Here is a 23,276-nt window from a genome sequence, read left to right on the forward strand (position 1 = left end):
GACCCATCAAGCCCACAAGGAAAGCGTCGAGAGGAGACTTGCGTCGAGAGGAGGCTTGACTTGAAGAAGTCGGAAGAGAAAAGCGGAAAACAAGCAAGGCGGAGAACGGAAGGTAAGTGAAGGCAAGGTAAGTGGAAGGCGACGGGCAAGGGGACAAGGAAGGGAAAGGAAAAGGAGAAAAAAGCAAGGGAAAGATTCTGCCTCCCATCCCAGGAGGCCTGCACACCTTATATGTTCACAGGGATGATTATATTACATTAATTTTCTCATTATACGTTTCGTCAGAATGTCATCTGGATCTAGTGGCTAATTGAGATGCCTTTCTGTAACGTTGAGATCTTCAGAGATTTATGATCGCATCATCTTATCAGCCTGGAAATGTCAATCGAAGGAAGTGAACTGAACTCGTCAATAAGGTTTATTCTTCTTTCAGCATGATTCTAAACTTAGAGCAAATATTTAGAAAATTTTTAGTAATGAAAATAATAATAAGTACACTCCGCTACCCGGAATAAGTAATGGCTCTAGTATTAGCTAAGTAACAGAAAAGTCTTAGTATTCAACTTCAGCACATGAACACGAGGTACAGCCTAAAGCATTTATCTCTGTATTAGCTGTTTACTGAGGTTTGCAGTGCTCACAGTAGTAACATTTTTGTACCTTGAACTGACATCAAAGGCTCATCATCTGTCCTTCACACAGACAGCAGGACAACTTTGACCCCACAGGGACATTAGGAATAAAGCCAAACACATGGGATTATTACTAGTCCAGGTAATGCTCTCCATCCTCCTAAGATAGTTGTGTGCACACTAAAACATTTTGCAAATGTATTACTGTCTTGGTGACTTACTGTTGAGATTTTTATTGCAAGCACAAAGGAAATAGTGATCCTATGGAAGACAAAGGACTATAGCAAAAAAAAGTTTAACAGTTGATGACCTTTCACTATACAAACCTGTTAGAGCAGTTAAGCTAGGAATGGGGATTTCTCAGTGGCTGTTTATAGTTATACAGTATTTCATCTGTGTATTAATTCAAATCCAGCATTCTTCTTTCAGCCATACACAGCTGACTATGGCCTGCTGCAGAGTTTGGAATTTTTTTGAACTCTTTCCCTTCTTTTGTATTGCCCAGTATAAGCCCAGTACTGTGAGAGCTCCTAGGACAGCCTCAATACCATAGTACAAGGCATCTGGTCCAGTGGCAGTGTCAGTGACAGAACTAATCAGAAATTACTACTTTTAAGCAGTAAGTTTAGATTGCCTCCATCTGGCTTCACGTTACAACTCACCAGCCAAACCAATTAGCTGTTTTCTTTCCCACGATACGAAGAATACGACGACTATCTGAAGCTCACAGTGCAATCTTCCACCCACAGTTTCTGCCAGCCACCTAAATGTCAACAGGCCTTCTCACAGCTTTCTCTTTAAATCAAAATGCAACCTTTTCTCCTGGTACCTACTGTTAAAATATCAGCCCGTGCTTCTGTCATCTCCCTCTTTGACCCATATAACCTTGTACTTTATGGCCTCCCCGTGACACACATAAATCTTCTCTGATCATCATCATGCATCATCTGAGCATCAAAAATAATAAAAAGGCATGAAACGGGAGGACAACGTCTGTAAGGAAAGCAGTATCTAAGCCAATCTGCATATAGCTATTTTGCTTCAAAATATGCAGCCCAACAGATACATGCTTTCTAATTGCTTGCAATCATGGATAAGTAAAAGGCTACATTACTACAAGCTGGTAAAGAGAAACTATGACTTACTATCTCTATTTGGACTGCAAGTCATAAAAGAGTCAGAATAAATTTTGAATCCCTCAGTGGTTGACACTTCCAGAAGATGCCAGATACTGGCAAAAGGAGTCCTCAGAGACAATGAATGTGAGCAATTAGCAACGCCTATTAAATACTTTCAAGGTATCCTGCAGTGGGAACAGGTAGACAATGCGTTTATAATTTAGTCAAAAGCATTAGAATGCAGAGGCTCACATAAAATTGGTTTCAAACTTGGTAATCTCCTGTCATTCTTTTTTAAAAGTTTTTTTCTCCAAGTTCTCAAAAGCCTTGTACATTAGAATACATCTTCATATGGCCTTTAATGTAGATGCCTTCTATACATGTAATTGTAAAGTTTGTCTGAACAGTCGTTGACATTCTGTGCACAGAGGTGCGCACCAGCACATAACGCTGAGGCATAAAACTTGGCTTCTATACAGTGAAAACCCAACCTTAATACTCAGAAGCGTCTTATCAAAAAGTGGGATGCCAGCTGCAGGAACTTATTGCCTCTGTTTGCTGGGATACACATTTAGGTCTTTATCTGTCAGGGCCCTGAATGTGCTGCTCCTGATGCAGGGAAGCAAGTGCAAGACTAAATGTAAATGGTCTCGATGATTATCCTCATACCGTGGATGAGCTTACAGGGCAGCAGGTGATTAAGTGCTTCACAGGATGCCAGCCAAAGAGTTCAGGCAGTGCTCAGTCTAAGGGAGAAGTGAAACTTCGTAAGTACTTCAAGACTGTATGTATGCATATCTATGCACATACATACATTTCTTTACATAGTTATATACATACCTGTTTGTGTGTGTTTTATGCACATTTTATTATCATAGGTATTGGGTATTTTATCTAACAATTGATAACATTTGAGCCTTCCTTTCTTCTGATACTGATGGGTTCACAGCAGATGAAACAATTACAAACCATATTTATAGAGACTTTCAAAGAGAAGTTACACTTCCCTAAAGCATAAAGTGTGCAATTTTCCCTGCTCCTGCCCTGAAGAAGGGATCGATTCTCAAAAGTGATTAAGCAAAATAGCAAATAGCCCTGTAAGTTAAGCAGCTTCCATTTGAAATCTAGCACTGGCAAAACAAAATCTTCCATGATTTAAGATGCTACTGATGCATTTTGAAAACAGTGATGGAAATATATGTATTTCCATACAGTTTGTGTCACAGTTGTATTTGTAACTCAGCTGGAACATAAGGACAATCAGCATGGAAAATGTTGAACTTTTTTGCTGCAGAAGTTCCCTCCCGAGACATTCAGGGGCTTTGTGGTTTGGCACAAGATACCATACAACTCGACAGAGACAGAATGCTTTCACAAAAGGATTTTCCTTTTCTGTTCCCACAGAAATCAGGTGCGTGGGAACAGAAGTAAGTCACTAAGAATGGCTTTCAATACATGCATTGATTTTTAAACACATGAATAGGTCTTTTCCAAAATTTTCAGGAAAAAAAAAGATGTTGTAGCCACAGGGTTCCTTGGACTGTTGCATCGTTGTCCTCCTTGGGGATTTTTACCACTATTGTGGTCTAGCATCATTCTCGAGCCCACTGCTTTGACAAAACATCGCATAATTCCTCTATTCCTTCCCAAATAGGATACATAGCTATACATAATAAAGACATTTAAGAGCTAGAAGAAGCTACATCCTTTTTAAGACTGAACTGTTTAGGACACAATCAATACCATATCAATATATAAGGAACGCCAGTTTCATTTTAAGTGTTTTGGAGGAAATTCGCCACTGCAATTTAGTGGCAAGAAGAAGAAAGCGCTGGATCCTTTCTTGACTGTCCTGTTGATTTTCCACAAGAATTTCAAGAATTTGTTCTGTCTTTCTTCTTGCTTATCCCAGCTGTAAAATGGGGGAACCATCCCCCCTCTCCTTCATACTACGCCATGAAAAATGGTACTTAAACACCATCCCAAACCCACTCATTCTGTGGAAACTTTTCCAATAACTTCAGTGGCTGAATCCAGATCAGGTGCCATAATACTAACTCTACTATTATCATTATTTTACTATTTTATTATTTTTAATATATATAGTGACTAAACATACACTGAATATATATAGGTCCCATATTTCATGTATCTTAGATTCTTACCACCATGGCCACTGGAGCTGCTAAGGTGAGAAATGTCTGTTTTAATTACATGTATTTACAATTGTATTTGTCAGTTTACTCGCAATGAGCAATTTTTCTCACCACATGAACTTTCAGACTGGTAGCAGAAGATAAATGTATTTTCCTTTCAAGGTTTGTGTAATCTGTGAGAACAAAGGCATTAGCCCATTATATTTTTCTGAAATCACGGTGTCTTTTGTAGCAACAGCTGTGTATTTAGTTCAACAGTGAAACTCAAACTGTTTTTGCTAATGAAAAGGGAGCCAAATAACCAAGTGCTGGAATGAATTTCCAGCTATTGAGAGTGGACAGTTGGCTCATTAAATGTGCCCCTCATGAGTGATGTCCCTTCCCTTTAGACTGGCATTGAAATAATCCAGATTTGCTTTTTATTTTACAAAGTATTTTTAGAGCCTTCTATGACCAAGACAAGATATGGGAGATTTATTCCACAAATACATTTTGTTAACTTGCAACAGCAAAACTTCAGCATTTACCAAATAAATACATGTCGATTTTAGGATAAATGACTTTCTGTGTAATTATTCATGTATAGGAATCCTTTACAGGCTTTCCGTTTAGCACTGGACTGCTGCACATGCATCAGAAAAATTATGAAATTTCAACATTGAGAAGAATAACTGCCCCTATGTTTCAAATACACATGGAATCATGGCCTCACTGAAGGCTACCGGAAAATTCCAATATGTCAGTGAGACAATATTTCAGATATGGAATTCAGGCTCAGAAACACCAAACAGATAATACATTCAAGATGAATTCCAGCATTTTAATTAGTTCTTAGTAGGGTCAGCTGCAACTATGGAAGTTTTCTTTTCCCTTTGAAGAATTTAATTTTATTCTCTTCTCTGATTGTCTCCAGTCACTGTCACCCTTAGTTTCTCTCTCTGTGACTTAGCTCTTACTTTTTCCTGTCTTTGTTCTCCAGCTTTTGTTCATTTTTAATTGTGTAAATTTAATTGCTTCTTGCTTCAGATATACTTACACGAAAATGCTTGTTCATTTTGTGGGAGGACTGTTCACCATGCGCATCAGCTGAGCAGCCTGGGCCCTGACAGGGAGATGGGCACAGAACTCTCACAAACGGGTTCTGAAATGTTTGCATCAGTGCAAAATATTCCTCCAGAGCAGGCGCCGAGCTGAGGGAGAGAAAAACTGAGCTGTCTTCCTGAGGCCCCACTACAAGGGCTACACAAAACATGTTCCTACGAGGGTTCCAGAACCACAGAGCATTAATGAGTGTGATGACTTAACAGCTGTTGAGAGGTGGATAAATTACTCCAACGCCCCTCCATTCCTTGGGTCAGTGGAGAATAGGAGGACATAGCAGAATTGTAGGGCTGACAACAGCCTGGGCTGTGCTAGGTAAAGCAATGCTAACAGACTGATAGAGGTGATCCTTTCACTCAGCTTAACACCAGTGAGACACAACTGGAGATCCTGGGCCAGTCCTGGGTACTCCCTTACAATAGTGGCATGGCCTACTGGAGAGTGTACAGCAAAGAACAAAGAAGGTAATTTAGGATCTGGAGAAGACAAGAGATTGGGTGTGCTGGGATTGCTCAGCTTGCAGAAGAAAAGGGTCAGGTGGTTTCTTAGCAATGCGTATAAATATCTTCTTAAAGAAGACAGAGCCAAGCTATTTTCAGAGGTATGCAGTAACAGGACAAGAGGCAAGACGTGAAAACTGAAACAAAGAAAATGCCATTTAAACATAAGAAAAACAATGTACTGTGAGAGTGATTAAACACTGGCACAGATTGCACAGAGATATTGTGAAGTCTCCATCCTTGGAGAAATTCAAAACCAGACCATCATGTTTTCCAGTGTGACCCATTCTCCGCTTCTGTGATCCTCCTCCCCCAGGCAGTGAGTTTGGGCAGAGGGCACAGCCCCTCATTCTGGCTTCTTCCCCATTTGCCAGACATACCATTCTGAGCCTGATACTAACCTCTTTGTTTTCCCTAATTATTTTCTAATTTCAGCTACCTTCTTTTCAGACATCAATCTTAAAAAAAGTATATTCTGGGCATGCAAATTTAAGGGACAATTTTATAATAACAGTTCTCTCATTTATGACTAAAACACTCAGATTTAGATCGCTAGAACTCCATAAGTAGCCAAGCTTTATTTCTAATAATGTCTAAAGCTGATAAGATAAAAAACGCTATTTACATGTTTCTATAGATAAACATGCATCCAAATATGGATTAGTTCTAGATTTAAAACACATGGTTATTCAAGCTTATTATGTTTTAAATCAATTTTTATTTTCATTAAACTTCCCCTACTTATTACAATTATATGCACAGAAGAAAACATCTGACAGCATAACTTGGGAAAAAAAAAGATGTACTACTCAAAAGAACGTGTGGATGACAGCTGCTACACCCCCTTTAAATCTCATTCTGTCATTCTTGTGTTGAATAGTATCCTCTTTTGCTTACCATTCAGTACTGATGAAGACAGCATAACCAGGTCCTCTGAAGCTAAACTGCTGGTGCTGTATGCATTTTCTTGATAACGTACAGTAATTCATTTTTCTCAAAAAGAACAAACCATACAAAACACAATATTCAACTTACCAGTGGAAATGCTGATGAATAATGTGAGAACATCTCAATCGTTCACATCAGCACAAAAAATAGACTGAAGTCAAGAAGACTGCATTCAGTCTTTAGTTACTCAGAGCTGGAGAGAGTTTGGGAGCATTGTTCCAGCAGATCTCTACCTCTTCTGTATTATACTTCTACAAAACCGCAGATGCCTGCTCCCTGTAATCCCAGAAAAGCATGGCATTGCTCTCAATAATCATGGGGAATCCCTGGACTTGCCAGTATTGATGGGTAGCTCTTGCATTCCCCTGAGGAGTTCAGCACAGAAGTCAATCAATGGGTGTTTAACTCTGGCTGGCACACTCTGCACTCAATCCTGCAGTTTCACGGCTCCCGCCTCCTGCCAGCACCAACTCCAGAGCTTTTTTCTGCAGGGCTGGCAGCTGCCTCTGTGCCTCTGCTTCAGCCAGCACTGCACAGAGACATCTCTGAAGTCTTGGCAAGGGAACTCAAAGAGATTCCAGCAGCAGAGGAGATCCCCTGCCAGACTAGAGGAGCAAAGGACTGAGGGAAGAGGAATCACTGGGCTATTTAATCCTTTATTTTCATGGCTGTGTAAAGGACAGCAGGAAGCATGTGGTGCCAAAGGAAAGAATTTTGTATCAAAAAGTGGCACAATTCCTTCTGTAAGCCTTTCCCTGCTCTCAGAAAGAAGTAACTTTTGCTTCTCAGAGGGATCAAAAAGAGCCTGCCAGGGTGACAAAAGAGAGGTAGAAGTTAACCTCATGACATGGCAATAGGATAAACCAGTTTGAAGGAAGATTACACTGCCTTCTATGATTCAGAAGAAAATTGTCTTTGGTTCAGCAAAAGAGGAAATGTAACACTGGAGGATTATGAAGTGAGGGAACGCAGCAAAAATGACAAACCAGAGAGAAGCACCTCAGCAGCAGCACTTTGAATAAACAAAGCTGCAGGGGTCGCAGCAAGAGCGAATCGTTGTCAAGGCATAACTACAGGTAATACAGTCAGGGGGGAATGAGCTATCAAAGAGCTGCTGCGCTAGGTGCAGTAAGGCTTCAACACCACCAGGTGGGAACAAAAAGGGGGAAGATAAAACAGGAGTTAAAGGCTGATATCCAAGAACATATTTGTTGATAAGGGCAGCCAATCTATAGAGAGTCAAGAAGAATCAAGAGTTAAGAAGAAAATGAACAAGTAGAAACCTATCACTATCTCAACAGGAGAAAAGAAAGCAATAAAGATTTAAGAAGTAGAAGTGAAGAGTCAGGAAAGACAGCTTTTTTAAAAAGCAGGTGAATACTGGATTTTGGAAGAGGAATGAGAGTTTCAAAGGCAGTCCATCAATCAAAAAGACGATAACAAAACAAGGGCCTTCATGCTTGGGACGCTAACTAGAGATACCAACGTGAGCAGTTTCAGCTCATGGAGGGAGGATGGGCCATACTGAAGGAAATGTATAATATAATTAGAGCAATTTGCACAGCATGTTTGGAGAGGATAGAGATTATGGGAATAAAAACAGCACTGGTTACAGGAAGAGAATCTAACTGATGTTTTCATGATAGGGAAGGTCTGTGACTACCTACATTTTTTTGAGAGGAAACCTCAAGAAACAAAAATAGAAAACTAAGGCAGGATAAAACAGATACACACGATAGGAAGGGAGGGGATAGAGAGGAAGGATGAGTGAGGATGAAGTCAACATTTCTGTGACAGCACACTGAGAAGCAATGTGGAAAAAGTTAATGATAGAAGTAAATCATGCTGTATTTTAAGTGCGGAGGCAAATGAGGTGTTTGAAGTACCGTCTGAATTCTGATGGGGAACTCAAAGAAAGAGAAGTGAAGACCAAATAAAGCAAGTCATAGCTTTTGTAAGAGAAAAAGTGGATGGATCTGAGTGAAGTGATGCAGTGAGGATATAGCGACAGCCAGCTAAAATGTCAGATTCAGTATCACCAAGGAAAAGTAGCTCAAGGGTGAACATGCTGGTGTAAAAGCGATAATCATTGCCCCGTAGTCAATGTCTTATCAGTAATCAGAGTTAGCATTTCTCATTACAGCTGAAGTCCAAAAATTGATTGGAAAGCTTCTTAGATCAGTGTGGTCATGTAATAAACAAATGGCTCTCATGAAAAGACAAACTGAGTGGGAGCAAAAAAAACGAATCCCCCCTTCAGGGTGCTGCCTTGTTCTGCTGATTATCTTGCAACTTTTCCCTGCCCAGAAAGTGCAGTTTATTTTCAATTTCCAGTCCCACTCATACCTCCTTAGCCTTGTGCCTCAGCATTTACAAAGCTTTAACTTGTCAGCTCTGTGAGTTCTCTGCCTTTCCTCTGAATATTAGTTACATAATAGCTTGAGCTCAACAATCAAAGCAGTGATAGGTCAAAAGGAAGATTTGCCTGAGGTGATGGAGGAAGTTGATGGCAGAGCTTGAAGCTGAATACACATTTCTCTGCTATTCAGACAGCACAAAAACCACAAGAGTCTCCTTCACTGTTTAGATTTTGTTGGCATTTTTTCAAAGCAGTCTGTATCTGAAGCCAAAGCTAAGAAATGCAGTGGCTCTGGAAAAGCTAATAAGCCGGAGATACATCCCCAAATGACACTGTTTTCTAATTCTCAATGGCACTTCCATGCTATTGTTAACACATGACATACCTTACAATCCAAATTTTTCACAACATTTCTACTGTACTTCTCTACATCATGTCAACTGTTGAGAAGAGGGGAGAGAGAGTAAGATAATTTTGTTATGTTCAGTCTTCTCCTTGGATTTTACACTCCTCACCATCAAAATATGCAAGTCCAAAGATGCCATAACTCTTCAGTACTGACATTATTAGCTCTAAAACACAGAGTCGAAAAGTCATTGTATAACTCTCTCACATCTGTTTTGTGGGACTAAAATGACAATTATCAAAAATTTTAACTGGTAAGTGCTCGCAACAGCAAATAGAACACTGAGATTTACAGAAACACTTCTTGACATGCAGAATGCTGTAATATTTACCTATCAACAATGCACCAAGTAGGCCAAGCAGGGCAGCTGGAAGGCCAGGACTCCAAGGTGACTCTCTGAGAAGACAGCCATGATTGAGGTGACACCTACCTCCTGCACTTCACAGTGCTGCTCTCCAGATTGAGCAAGGGATATGCTTGTCTGTGATCTGCTAAGGAATGAGTCAGGCATTGTGACATTACTGTCCTTCATGCCACCATACCTTTTTATCAGAAGTTTCAGGGCTTTTTCTCAGGTAAGTAGCAAGTTCATCTGTTCGAGCTTCTTGAGAAAATGCCTTCAGAACTGAAAGAGAGACATTAATTATTTCAGATCAGAAAAACTGTGAAATGAATAAAAAGGGATGGTTATCATTTATGCTGATCTTTTTTATTAGTAACGTTATCACAGAGTTTAGGCACTCCAGTTTATAAAGAATAAGCTTTCGCAGCACTTGATACAAAGAGAGTACAAAACGATTGTTCCTAGTCCTGAAAGTTTATAGACTAAGGGAGCTGATGGATCCAGACAGATGGGGAAAGGAAGAGCAGTAAGAAAGTAATTACGGTCAGCGCTGCAGTAACATTTCAGCTCAGACTTAAAAAAGTTTTTATAAGCATGAGGAGTGGTTGCTCAAGGGCACTTGTAATGAAATTATATAAAGCAGAGGCAAAGGTAGATGTACATGGAACAATCTATCTGGGTTTCTACTGCTGTTCAGGAAGCTCATCAGAAATTCTTTCTTAAAAGAGAAATGATTACAGAAACTTCTCTTGCACAAGTGTGGGGAAACACTGTGATAACGTGGTCTATCATGAATAAATGCTGAACGTAAGGTATTAGCACAATTGCTTTTGGTTATTTCTGTGCTCATTCCAAAGAGACACACTTTAAAACTCAAATAATTGCTTAGAGGTTTTTTGTACAGATGAAAGCATGCACATTTTCCGCTGAAAAACAAAAACTCAAGCTTCCATAAGGAACTAGCCAGGTACGCCACTGTGGCATTTACAATAAGAACATTTTAGCCCTGTTCTGTGTAATAGAAGGATACTACCGTGTGACACAGCGCTCCTACAAGTAGGACTGTCTGAAGCAGAAATAAGAAGAACCAAGACCTCTGAATGGGTGTTGTGGGTGACCACAGGTAATTGCCTGATTACAATCGACTTCACTATGTCTTTTCTTGTAAATGCACCATGCAGCTCCGCACCCTATAAACCCATTAAACCCCTCCACGGAGGCTCGTTACGCTGGTACTAATCAGTACTTGGTAGCGCTGCCGCATCAGGACCCAAAACGGCAGTCCGACCGAAGGCAACTCGCGTTATTTATTTATTGTCATAGAGAAGAGCTGACAACGAGCCGCTTATCATTTCATTCGGGTACACTGACGCCCAGGAGGGCGGCGCTCACTCCGCCGCTCGGCCGGGAAAGGCGGCGGTGCCGGGCCGCGGCCTGCCCGCAGCCCAGGATGCTCGGAGAAGCCGAGGCGGGCTCTGCGGAGGAGTGAAGGCCGCGGCGTGGCACTGCGTGCCCGGCGGGAGGCGGCCCGGCCGGGTCAGCCCGCCCCTGGCTCCGGCCCTCCGCCACCCCTTCCTGTCATGGCGGCGGCCGGGTCCCGGCAGCGCGGTGAGGCGCGGGGGAAAGCCGCTATCCCCAGGAGTTGAGCGCCCGGCGCCGAGAGCGGACGGCGCCCAGCCCGGAGTCGGCAGCGCTGCGCTGCGCTGCGCTGCGCTGCTGCGAGAGGTGACCGAGGTCCGGCGCTCGGCGGCAGCCGCCGTGAGGGCAGGGCCTGCGGGGCGGGCCGGGCCGCGTGGGCGGGCGGCGGCCGCTCAACGCTGCCGAGGGAGAGGGGGAAGGCGCCGCGCGGCGCCCCGGTGGCTGCGGTCCTCTCGGAGCACGGGACCGGACGGTTGGTGCCGGGGAAGCTGCGCGGGGTGGGCAGGCCCCGTCCGGGGGTTTAGGTTCTTTCTGTTTGTGCCAGCGCACTTACCGAAGGTACCTGTGTGGCCCTGGGTAAGCACTGCGCGTGTTTTCTTTCCCTCGGTTTCTTTGAAGTTACCTCAAACCGGTTCTCCTGCACTTTGTGAAACCAGAGGGGATATTTGTCCTAGAGCATATTCACAGGGAACTTCACAGGGAGGGACCGGCAGTTAAATCCACATTCTGTCCTGTGTGCGTGGCTTCCAAAGCCCTGCTGTGCCGTGCCAGCGGTACATGTTGGCCACCCTGTCCTGAAAACCCAAAGATAGGCCCACGCTGCGGGCGTGCAGCGAGCCGGCACGGGGCAGCAGGCAGGAGGGCACACACTGACCCACCCTCCTGATAAGACTTGAGAGATTTGTTTCAACCAAGTGGAAAAGGAAGTGAAAAGCTGCAGACCCACCCTAGTTGTCTCATGATGCCAAGTTGCATATTTTTTGTAACTGGTTGTCCTAACTCCCACGCAGATCCTTGTAATACAACAATCTCGTTGGTTGGCCTTTGGGAATAGAACCCAAGGGAGAAGGGAGGGAGGTCCTATTATGTTCCTTTTGTTTTCCATGTAGATATTGCTGAAGAACCTGCTTTCTGCTGCTTTCATCATTTAACTTCCTCGTGGGGTCTGCAGCATGTCTTCCACCGGGTGCACCTCGAAACTTCTCCTGGTCCTCACTTCATTGCTGCTGGTGCTGCCAGTGGTTGAAGCCATGGACGCAGGAGATACAATTGCCTTCCTGCTGGGCCTCGCTGTCAGCATCGTTGGATTCTGTGCCTGCCTTGGCTTGTATGCCAGGAAAAGAAATGGACAGCAATGATTTCAAGAAGATGCTCGGATGAAATGTGTTTCCTAACACTGCTCGGGGTTGAGGTCTGGAATTTAAAACTGTGCTTCAATTCTGGATAACTTTTGAAAACTTGTAGTAGGTAATCCTGCAAACCCTCTTACTGTGCAATACAACAGATCGAGACTGTACTCAGTAGAAGGGATTTGTACGATCTGTCATGACAGTAAGATGATTTTACATTGCTTGTGATTAAATAATGCCTTAGAGAAGGGTGAGAACTGTTTGAATGGGGGAAGAGAACCACAGAGTGGTTCACAGTAAACAATTATAAATTGAATATATTGAGGGAGACCTTCAGCAAGTTCTGCAATTTTGGTTTCAGGGGTTAATCAGGAGGAAGCAGCTATTAGTCTTCCAGTCAGGATGACAGAGCTTTGGAAATACCTCTGATGAGATAACTAGCGAGCAGACTGCTTTGACATGAGTGCATATGCTCACATGGTTTGTAATGACAGCACCTAACAGCTCACTTCCACTGTTACAGGGATAAGATTAGGGAGAACTAAGAAAACGTGGAAAACCACCTTCTATTTATTTTTATTTTAGAACATGCCTCTTCTGTAGCCTGTGTTCTTGTTACCAGCATGGGACCATTATTTTACTTCAACATGAATTTTGCACGTAAAGCTACGTGAATCAAATAAGGGGTATGTTTTGTTGTCACTTCTTTATTTTCAGCACTAGGTTTTCCTTTAAACATGCTGAGTAAAGTGTTGTGTTTTGTTTTGTTTTTCTTTTGTTTGGTTTTCTTTTTCTAAAAATGAAGATTTAGCTATTTTAGTGAGGAATTATATGTCATGTTTCTGAATTAGGGAGTTATTAAATTTTTTCAGGACAACTGTGCACATTTCTTTTTCAGTATGGAAACAACTTGTTTTGTTAAAATCCTGGGTTTAGTAGACAAATCTGTTGTTCTTGAGTGTCTTCCTCATGACAAACTTGGTGTTGTTAGTTAAACATTTAGGCTTCTTATCTAATTGATACCTAAGAGTTCCACAGAAGAATAGGACCAAAAACAAAGTAAAAAATCTTGATGCAAAACTATTCATGCTCAGTCAAACAGTGTCTTATATGGCTGAAAGAATCTACTCAGTAGCAGATCTAGAACCCATTTCTTTCTTTTAGTAGCAGTGTGGAAATGGCACAGCCAAGAATGTCAACCACAAAGCCCTCAGGCTTATGAGGATGTTCTCACTGTCATCTTAGTAGGAGCACATGAAAGCAAATAACAGCAGGAAAAAAAAAGCAGAATAAGCAGCACGGGAAGATGAACTCTCCGCAGTTCACAAAATTTTGTTCTGATCTTGTGCTGTGGGCACTGCCACTCTTGCTAGAAATCTTGTCTTTTATCCTTCAAAGTTGGAGAGAAAAGGTGAAATGTGATGCAAAGTTACGTGTGTTGATACTGTTCCTCCGCTTTCTCTGTTAGTGTCTCTGTTCAGTAGAGCACAAAGCAATGGCTAGAATTGTGAAGTAGGTTTTACATAAGTAATCGGATGGGCAGATCATGTTCTACAAATTCTAAGATTTCTATATTCCATATACCATATGTGGCTGTTTTGACTTCTCTCTCCAGCTTCTGAGCAGACAGAAACCCTGTTTATTTCAGTCTCGCAATTGTGTCTATGTCTGACTGTTAATGGAGGAAGGTATAATGAAAGTGCCCAAAATATTGTGGGGTTGAAACTACGGGACTCAACCTAGCAGGCCTCAGCAATGCTGGTTTCTGCTCTCAAGCTACTGGAATGATAATGATGACAAAGTTGCTGTGATGAAATGCAAGCCTTGCCAAGTAGCTCTTCTGGTACGCCTTTTTGTGGCTTCCAAAGGCCACAATGGGACAGCCCTAAAATGAGCTTTGAATGGTAGTGTCACCTTCAAAGTCCGGTACATGATTTTTGAATGGAGTGGATGCAAGCGCATATCATGTGTGATCTTTTGTGTTGGAGCCTGTCTAAACTGTTATTACCCTTCAAAAACAACAAAACACCCAACAGGTCAGTATGCTTTGCATTTCCACAAATTTTAGAAGTCTGCCAATTTTTCAGTAGAATATTAAATAATGCTTTCAATAGTAGAAATTTTATCACAAGCAGCCTTTCTCAGACTCCTTTTTCATCAATTTGGAAAAGATCCCTGGCAGTAGTTTCACAGGATTGTGCAACACTTTCACTGTAGGAGTACAAAATTTTTGTGGAATAATTAGCATCAGGGTATAGAGAAATGAGGAACTGTGTTCTTTGCCTGAAGCTGTACGTACTTTTTTGAAAGGTGTTTGCACAGCATAATGGCATTGTTTCCTGGGTTCTGACAGAAGCTTTTATTGTTGAAGACTTGCATTTGTCAGTTTCTTGAGTGTAAAATTTGATATCCCTGTTTTTCTTCTGCTTTAATAAACTTTCACATATTTGATTTGTTATCAGTCTGATGAAGTAATTTTTATGAAGAGGAAAACTGAGATGACAGAAATGACTGAAACTGCTGACATTCCTTATATTAAATATTTTCTTAGGTACTTTTGCTTATGTTAGACGACTGTACAAACTTAGGTAAAATATCTTTTCTGTTTTGTAAAATGTGTGTACTTCTCTTTGTCCTGTTATTGGTATACATGAAAATTATTTCAGTATTAGTTATTTGAGAACACTTCAGAGGAGCTCGTCCTCTTACTTTGAATCTAAAAGCTTGCAATTGTGCAGGAGCCTGTTTCTCTGGTACAAGGGAAACTTGAAGCATTTATTTTTCTTTTGGACTATGAATTTTCAGCGTCATTATTTCACAGTTGCCTTTGTACCATAAAAACCATTTATGGCAGTTTTCTAGCTGGAGACCCAAGCATATAAAGGACCATTTTCTTCTGAAGAAAAGATGTTCTAATACTGTACAGTTATTTGAATGATACATTTTTTTAGACTTCAAAAGAGCTTGTTTTATCCCAGCATTTTATGAAAACAGGGTTTAGTTCTTTTGGGACTTCAGTTCAGTAGTGCACAAAGCAGTTTTGTGCACTAAGCTAATAGCATTAGTGGCTGTATACGGAGCAGAAAGCAAAAACAGCCTGACAACGCCTACCTCTTAACAATCCTCTCATTAGTGCAAGAAAGTTGTAAATCAGGAACAAGTAGCTTTTGACTGCTGTGATTTCCATCTGCCTTTACAACAGCGTAGCTCAAAACAAGCTGTCCCACAAGCATTAAACAACAAACCTACAGTCCCTTTGTGAACGGACAGATGTTCTTTGTTGCTCACCATGGACCTCCAAGTGCTGCACAACAGCTAGGCATTGCGTACAGATGTACCTGAGAAAGGAATGCAAACACTGCATCCGGTTCCTAATGGCCTTGCCTCTCTGGGTGTACTAAAACTGATAAAACATTGCTGTGAACCCTTTCTCCCACACAGATAAATCCTGCTGCTGATGGTGACACTGCTTCAGTACTATACTGACACTCAGCAATTTTATGTCATCTTCCATCTGTAAGCGTTGTATGTTTACAGATATTAATGCTTGCATACCCCTCCTATCCTATGAATGAGGAAAGTGGAAATAGTCAGTGACTTCACTGTGGTGTCATAGGAAGCATGTGGCATCTCCAGGATGCTCACTGGGATTTCTGGAGCATATTGTGCATACAGTTTGCAATCAGTGTGCCCCTGCAATTGGTGCTACCCCTGTACTAGCCCAGAGACATTGTGTGCTGACTAGGCACAGTCTGCACCCTTGGTTCCTCTTTGCAAAAAGCTGTTTACATGAGCTTTGTGAAAATGGAGTAGGGGAGTTGAATTCACCATTTGTAATAAGATAAAGCATGACTAAATGGAAGAACTGTAATAGGTCTGTTGCCATGGTAAATGCTCTAATTATTATACTACAAAAGTAACCTTTCCATTCATTTTTACATCTGATGAAAGGTTTGGCAGATCTTAGCTGATGTAATGACAGGAGATTCTTAGGAGTGGTGGAGAGGAGGGGTTGGATCTGGTTGTCCTCCCATCTTACACTGAACAAATTGCTAGGAAGTGATCTTTAGTCAAATGAGGGAGCTTGTTCACAAGATTAGAAAAATAAGACCAGTATCCAGAATTAAAAGCAGGAAAACATCTAGGGTGAGCTTTGATAATATTAAAGATGCACAGCACCCAAAACACTTTATTCCCAGTGAAACCGATCTTCTAATTTCTGCAGAACAAGGTTTTAATGTGTTAGATAATGACTGAAAAATAAACCATACCACTAAGGGTTAAGTTATAAGAGAAAGTAACCAGCTTTAAAATTACAAAGATTTTCAGTTCATGTGAATCGGCAAGAGCACATAAATATTACATTTCCAATATTTAGAAAGAAAGCTTTTCAGCAAGCAAGCTGGAATGCACAAACTAAGGCTTGATATGGAAACTACTGTAAAAGCACACCTATTTTGAACCAAAAATTAAAAAAGAACAATGAAATTAAATAGATATTCAAAATATTTCCAGATATTGACCGGTCTCCTCAGCTGCCCCATATTTGCAGATATGTGGGAGGCTCTATCAAATTTAGGAGCAGGCACAGCAGGCAGCTAGCACAGTGTTTTGCTTCTGGATCATTCATCTTACCAGAACCAAGATAGCAATGAGAAAATCAAAATGAAGCAGCCCATTGGAGTGCTAAGCAGAGAGAACAAGCTCTTGATCGAAGTGAAGACCTGAATGTAGGCTGGCCCCTGGCCATCCAAGCTGCAAGCATTACAATCGGGAGAAAGCATCTTGTCCCCAGTTCCTAGGGCTTGCTGCTGGGTTGAGTTGAAGTTTGTCTTCTACCTGGGCTTCACTGTGTTGGCTGTGTTCCTTCTCACTAGTCTTTGTGTTGGAAATTTCATCTGGAATCCATACTTCCAGCAGCTCTCCCAGCTGCCTTCATTCAAGGCACTAAAATGCTCGTGCACATCTTCATACTGTTACTTTGCAAGTAAAAGAGCTTGAAAATTACCTTTTCTCTCCAAATGAGGTTAAAATATTGCAGAGCAATATAGTTCTCCAAAATTCATTAGAGAAGGATCTTTGTCTTTTGTTCTTCTGTTAATGCAGTTCTTTGCACACACTGCTATAATACAAAGATTAAATGACACAACAGCATGTCCCTTCCAAACCCCCTCACAGAAAAGCAGCATTCTTAAAACATGACCAATTTTAATCCCAGCACAATTAAAGCAGAAAATATTGTCATTTTTATCAACATATGTTCATTTTCTATTTCGTGAGTTACCTATGAAACCAGGATATCTTTAATTAATTCCAGAACTGTTCAAGGACATTTTCTGTCAACCTTTTTCAGAACTTAGCAGGCTATGGAAATTATGCAGTAAATACCTGCACTTATTTCTCAGACTTTAACCTAATATGATCTAGCTGTGATTGTTCATAAGTCACATGTAGCAGTTTTAAAATGTATTTGAATCTCCTTAAATGATCTAGAGTATTAGCAGAAGTCATCCTGACTCATTTTTCCTCAAACATGTTTTTATTTCAGTGTCTTCACGAATAGCAAGGAACAATTATGCCTTGTTAAAGTTTGAGCTTTTAAGAAAAGCCATTTGTGGTCAACTTCTAAAAGTCTACCTGAGATTTGGAGAGAGTTTATAGTCGACAGTGTTTATATAATCTACATCTATCAAAAAATAAACGTCCTTTTTCAATAAAAAGTAGTATCTCAATGGGCCTTACACAAATCACTTTTCATCTCTTCATAAAAATTAAAGATGTTGATCATATATCCAGAGTAGCTGCCAATAGGAAACCAGTACTCGGCAATAAATGTCACAGTCATGTTTTTCATTCTGTTGTATTTGCAGAATGAAAACATAAATTCCAGAAACCATTGTACATTAAGAATAGGCAGAAAGTGCTTTCTCAAGAACAAGTCAGTGTTATCTAGTAATAATTATGGCTCTGGTGAAAAACTCAGTGAAGTCAGCTCAAAAAATTTTACTGTCTTAAAATTAAATCAAGCTCTCTTAAAGGGGTGATCAAACTGTGTCTTTTGAGCCCCATACAACTTTGTCATGGCCATCTCTCATGCCAGGGTTTTGGCAGCAGGCTGCGCTGACGTAAGGGATGCTGGATAACCTCACAGATGCTGGGTAACCTTAAATCCTGCCTGGTGTGTGACACAGCTGGGTCTCCCTGGGTTCCAACTGCACACCCAGGCCATTACTACCTTCTCTCGACGAGGAGTCATCTGCTGCTATGACAAAAGCTGGATAGTTGATCAGGTCTTTGTTTGGACGCTCTCAGTTACAACTGTGTGGCCTATGAGTCTTTAACCTTCTTCCACACCAGATTTCAGGTTTCAAAATTCAGTATTGAATATTACCTTTTATTATTAAAGAGCTTGTATATAATCTTTTCAAATACAGATTGTATGTGGAGTCTGTGCTTGGAACTGAGAGAAGTAGGAAAGCAGAGATCACTGCTAGAACTCAAGGGTGACTGAAAGCATATCTCTAAACTGCCCGTCCTCAAAAGGGGAAAAAAATCCTAACTGGGAAGGGATCGAGCCAGGAAATGGGCTAGGTGACCTGCAGAGTTCCTTTCCAACCTAATTTACTGTGTGATTCTATGAAATCTTAGTTGTAAATGGGATGCATAAACAGCAACTCAATTCACTCCTATCTTTATGGCAAACAAGGATATATTTGTGGTGAATAAATCTAATCACAGTGTGAGCCCATAGGGAACCTGACCACAAAAGCTGTGAGGCTGTTCAGTCATCATGTAAGACCACAGGGAAACCAGATGTACCAGGATTCTCCCACTGCGTCTAGTGAAACTCAATCCCCGAGGCATTAAAAGGTTATGGAAAAAAGGGAGCAAATACAGCATATGTACAATAATCCTCTTTTCGGAGTAGAATTTTAGAGATGGGCTTATGGGGCTAGTGCTGTACTCCAAATGGAATTCAGTGCTTCAGTTCAAAGCCTCAAATGTGAATTACCTCAACTCCTGAGAAATGCAGCATTTCAAAAATATTAAGATTTGACAGCCTGAAAAAAAGACTGTGTTGCACATGGCGTTCACATCGCAACAGTGGGAGGTTTGGACAAGGTCAAAGACAAAATGCAGGTCTGGATGCAGCAGCTAAGTCAGTAGGATGGAGGGCTTCCTATCTTTTGACCCATAGAACACCTTGCACCAGATGGTGCTCAGGGGGAACTACAGCCACATTAGGCTTCAGCCCCATCTCATTCGTTATGAAAACATTAGCTAAATTATTTATTTGAATAACTGAATGCCAAATTTTCATCTGGTTAAGAAAAAGCCTTAAGTTGCTGAAATCGGTACAGTCATCCTGATTTAAATTCATTTTGAACAGCAATCACAAGAGGCTTCATTCTGACCTTGCACCAGCCCTTACACTTCTGTGTAATGCAGTAGAATTATTCTTGATTTCCATTTATGTGAAAATCTAAATTGGTTCTTAAAATAGATGCTGTCTTTTTTTTCTCTCAGTCCGCTACCAGTAAATTATTTGACCTACATCTTAATAAATATTGGAAAAAAATGTTCTCCCCACTCCTATTCTGCAAATACATTTCAGAACTCATATATTCAATTTATACTCCATTGGTTTTCCCCCTCCAAGATTTATCACCCAAGGAAAAGGGAAACCCACAGGACAGCCCACTCTCAAGGACGCCAGACTAATATAAAGTGCCTGTTCACCCACTGTTAATGCATGTGTGCTGCACACGCCTGATGTGTACATCAGCTTATGTTTCTGTCTTGTTTTTCCTCTCTCATCTCAGTAGTAAGACAAATCAGTCTTGTCTCTGTGTCAAACAGTTCTACAAGAACTCCCTCTACCTAGTCTGCATAAGGTTCTCTGTACTGAATGAGAAGCGCTTTGTAAATCTTTTTCTATCCAGAAGTAGCAATCAAATCCCAGTAAAAAAGATTATACGTTCAATTTCAGAAGGGCCAACAAGTAAATTATTATAGGTGTAAATATGAGATGCAAAGCACACAAAATCTGAACTTTCCTGAGTTTTGCCAGAAGTTTCTTTGCTTAACTCCCAGTAGACTTAATGGGAAATAACCATGAAAATCCCTTCTGCTTCCAAAGGAGTACTTACTGACCTTCCACTGCCGAATGAACAGCATGTGATCATTTTATGCACACCACCAAAATAAACTGAGTGTATTCAAAGAGAATTCCCAATTATCTGAAACTGGCCATATGTATCAGATGTCAGTTTGCTGCCTTATTGTATCACAATGACATCTGTCTTACTGCAGGACAACAAAAACTGACGGATTCACTGCAAAATACATGTATGCAAAGCAAATGTCATAAAAGCAAGGTGAAAGGCACTGACAGACAGACCTTAAATACACACTCATCCATGTAGTAACAGCTGAGATACTTGTTCAGAAGGATTTCCACATCCTCTTACAGGACTGTGCTTTCATCTTTTCCTTACCTGCCATAGAAAAAATACTTTCCTCTTGTCCTACGTTTGCAGCAGCTACACTCATTTCTCATGAAGAAATGAATGCTAAGGAAGTAGACTTCATGAGTGAAGAACTGGTTTTTTTTGAACAATTCCTTGTTGAACAATTTGATGCCTACCACCAGCTAACAGTAACTATTTCTGGTCTCATTACCAAGACGAAGAAATGTGCAGGTTATATAGAACTGGGACATTTGCAATGCGTTTCATAAGTACTTATGTTTCTCTAAACTTACCATAGAAATAACAAAAGCATATAAACTACACTGGTTCAAACATCTCCTTCAAGGATATTCTCACTGAACAGACCAGAACAAATCTTTCACCATCCCCTGGTGCGGTCACTTCAGAAATTCTTTCTTAAAACTGCTATATCATGCAGTTTTATTCACATTACAGCATATCTAAGCTTTAAGCAATAATGCTGATTCAAAGTCTACTAGACCTGCATCTCTTTCTTCCTTTTAGCACTTGGAAACCCAATGTTTAAATCTCAGCATATTCTTAGTACTAGTCATTATTCATTTTCTTTCTTATATTGTTCAATTTCAGAAAACTCAAGGCGTGATTTAAGACATAATTTTGCATTAAAAAGATGCATTTAGCATTGTTTTGAAATGTGCCTTACTCTATCTATTCATTAGGAGCCGTATTGATGATCTGTATCCCCAGTTTAGCAGATTATAAAGTAAAGGTTAATGGGCTTAAGGGTCAAAAACACACCTCACCTAAAAATTGTTATGATTTAAACAGGTCAAGAATGGTACTCCAAGACTGCAAAGTGAGGCAGAAGTCTGGAAGTTTCAAACTAAGGCTGTAACTATAACTCTCTTCACCTCCTTCCTGTACCTACCAAAGGCTATCCCAGCTCCATTATATAACTCACCCAAACTGGTCAAAAGTATACTGAAATCTAGCCTTGTGTTTCCACAGCACTTCTTACATTTTGGCATCACACTTTTTCTTCTGATTTCTGTCTCTTTCCAGACTGGCCATTAGGCTACCCTCCTCCTTTTTTAACATTTCCTTCTCTTTCAGCATCACCAGGTTTCCTCAGGATGTGGTCCATGTTTAGTAACTAATCCACTTTGGCAAATAAAAGATTCTGAGAAATTCCTAACTCTTTTTGTCTGATGATCTTCCATTTGATTTCAGGCTGTCAGCATTTCATGATGTTCCATGGTTGGCCCTTCGAAAATTTAATACACCAAAAAGCTTAGGAAAAAAACCTGTTCAGTACTCTTTTCAGTACAGAGCGCACAGGTTGAAACAGATATATCCGGAGGACCCATGATATCAAAGAGAATTCATAAGTTTTACATAAATTCCTCAAATTGCCACAGTTTTGTTACACATGCATATTTATGAGGAGATATTATACATAATAGAGATATACAGTATATCAACTAAATGTTCTGTTAGTTTTTGAAGCATAACATTAATACCGAAGTTGCAAGGCAGCGCAGAATTACCCAACAGGTGTCTTCCTTGGCTGCCTGTCCTGTACTGTAAGGAACTGGTACGTTCACTCATCAAAGGAAACGAGTGCTTTTATGTCACACATAAATGCATACATCCCAAATTAGGAAAAGCAGATCACTAGTATATTTAGATCTCTTATTTCCACATTTTATGTTAATAATAGAGAGTGAATAATTTCACTGAAGTTTAAAAAAAATTATGAATATGCAGCAGAATCTCTGCGATCCAGATGTGACACAGAGGATGATCTATGCGTCTTCTTCCCAGAAGAAGTCCTTAGAAGAGTCCCAGCTGCCTGGAGTGTTAAGTAAGGGGCAGCAGCAGCAGCGCTGAGCCCAGAACACACACAAATACTGCAGGAAGCCCACCTTCTGCACCACCACCTAGCAGTTGCACAGAAGATCCGGAATTTAAGCCCAGATTCCCACCTCTTAAAAAAAGAGTTTCCTGGAGCACCAGGAGCTGCAGTCCTGGAACGCCTAGGACACTTGCCTCTTACGGTAAGATTTAGGTCTTGGCTGCTGCTCCATGGCCTGACCTGATGTAGTCAACCTGAAAACAGAACGAAAACGGCATTAAACAATTCAGGTGGCAGGGATCAGATCCCATGTGTTTCTCCTGCCAGCTGAGTGTCTTATTTAGTGCAGCACAATATCCTGTTTCTGCACTGTTTTTTACTCTTTTCTTTAAATACCATTAGACATTCAAACATTGCCTAATTATATGCAAATACTAGTCCAATTAAGGACCAGATCTTGCCATTTGCTAACATTAGGCTAATTAGTTCTGTAGGTGACATTTCAATAAAACATTCATTCTTTCATACGGCCATGAAATAGGCAATTCAGTAATAACTTTGTATTTAAAATTCCATTACAGAACTGCAATCATGCAGTTCTTCCTACTGTACCATCACAGTGCTGCTCTGATAGTAT

The 23,276-nt window shown here is 40.7% G+C and overlaps 2 long non-coding RNA genes across 2 annotated transcripts; one reads left to right on the top strand and one right to left on the bottom strand.

The window, feature by feature from the left end:
• Positions 7-10,685, bottom strand: LOC110392627. The gene is made up of 4 exons (XR_002434518.1): positions 10,597-10,685; positions 9,763-9,845; positions 4,943-5,096; positions 7-2,496 (listed from the first exon to the last, which is right to left on the bottom strand). It is a non-coding gene; the product is annotated as an uncharacterized LOC110392627 (long non-coding RNA).
• LOC110392626 lies at positions 9,530-14,789 on the top strand. Its single transcript, XR_002434517.1, has 3 exons — positions 9,530-9,795; positions 10,586-11,297; positions 12,092-14,789. It is a non-coding gene; the product is annotated as an uncharacterized LOC110392626 (long non-coding RNA).

The sequence above is a fragment of the Numida meleagris genome, chromosome 1 (genome assembly GCF_002078875.1).
Source record: "Numida meleagris isolate 19003 breed g44 Domestic line chromosome 1, NumMel1.0, whole genome shotgun sequence".
Classification (NCBI taxonomy): domain Eukaryota; kingdom Metazoa; phylum Chordata; class Aves; order Galliformes; family Numididae; genus Numida; species Numida meleagris.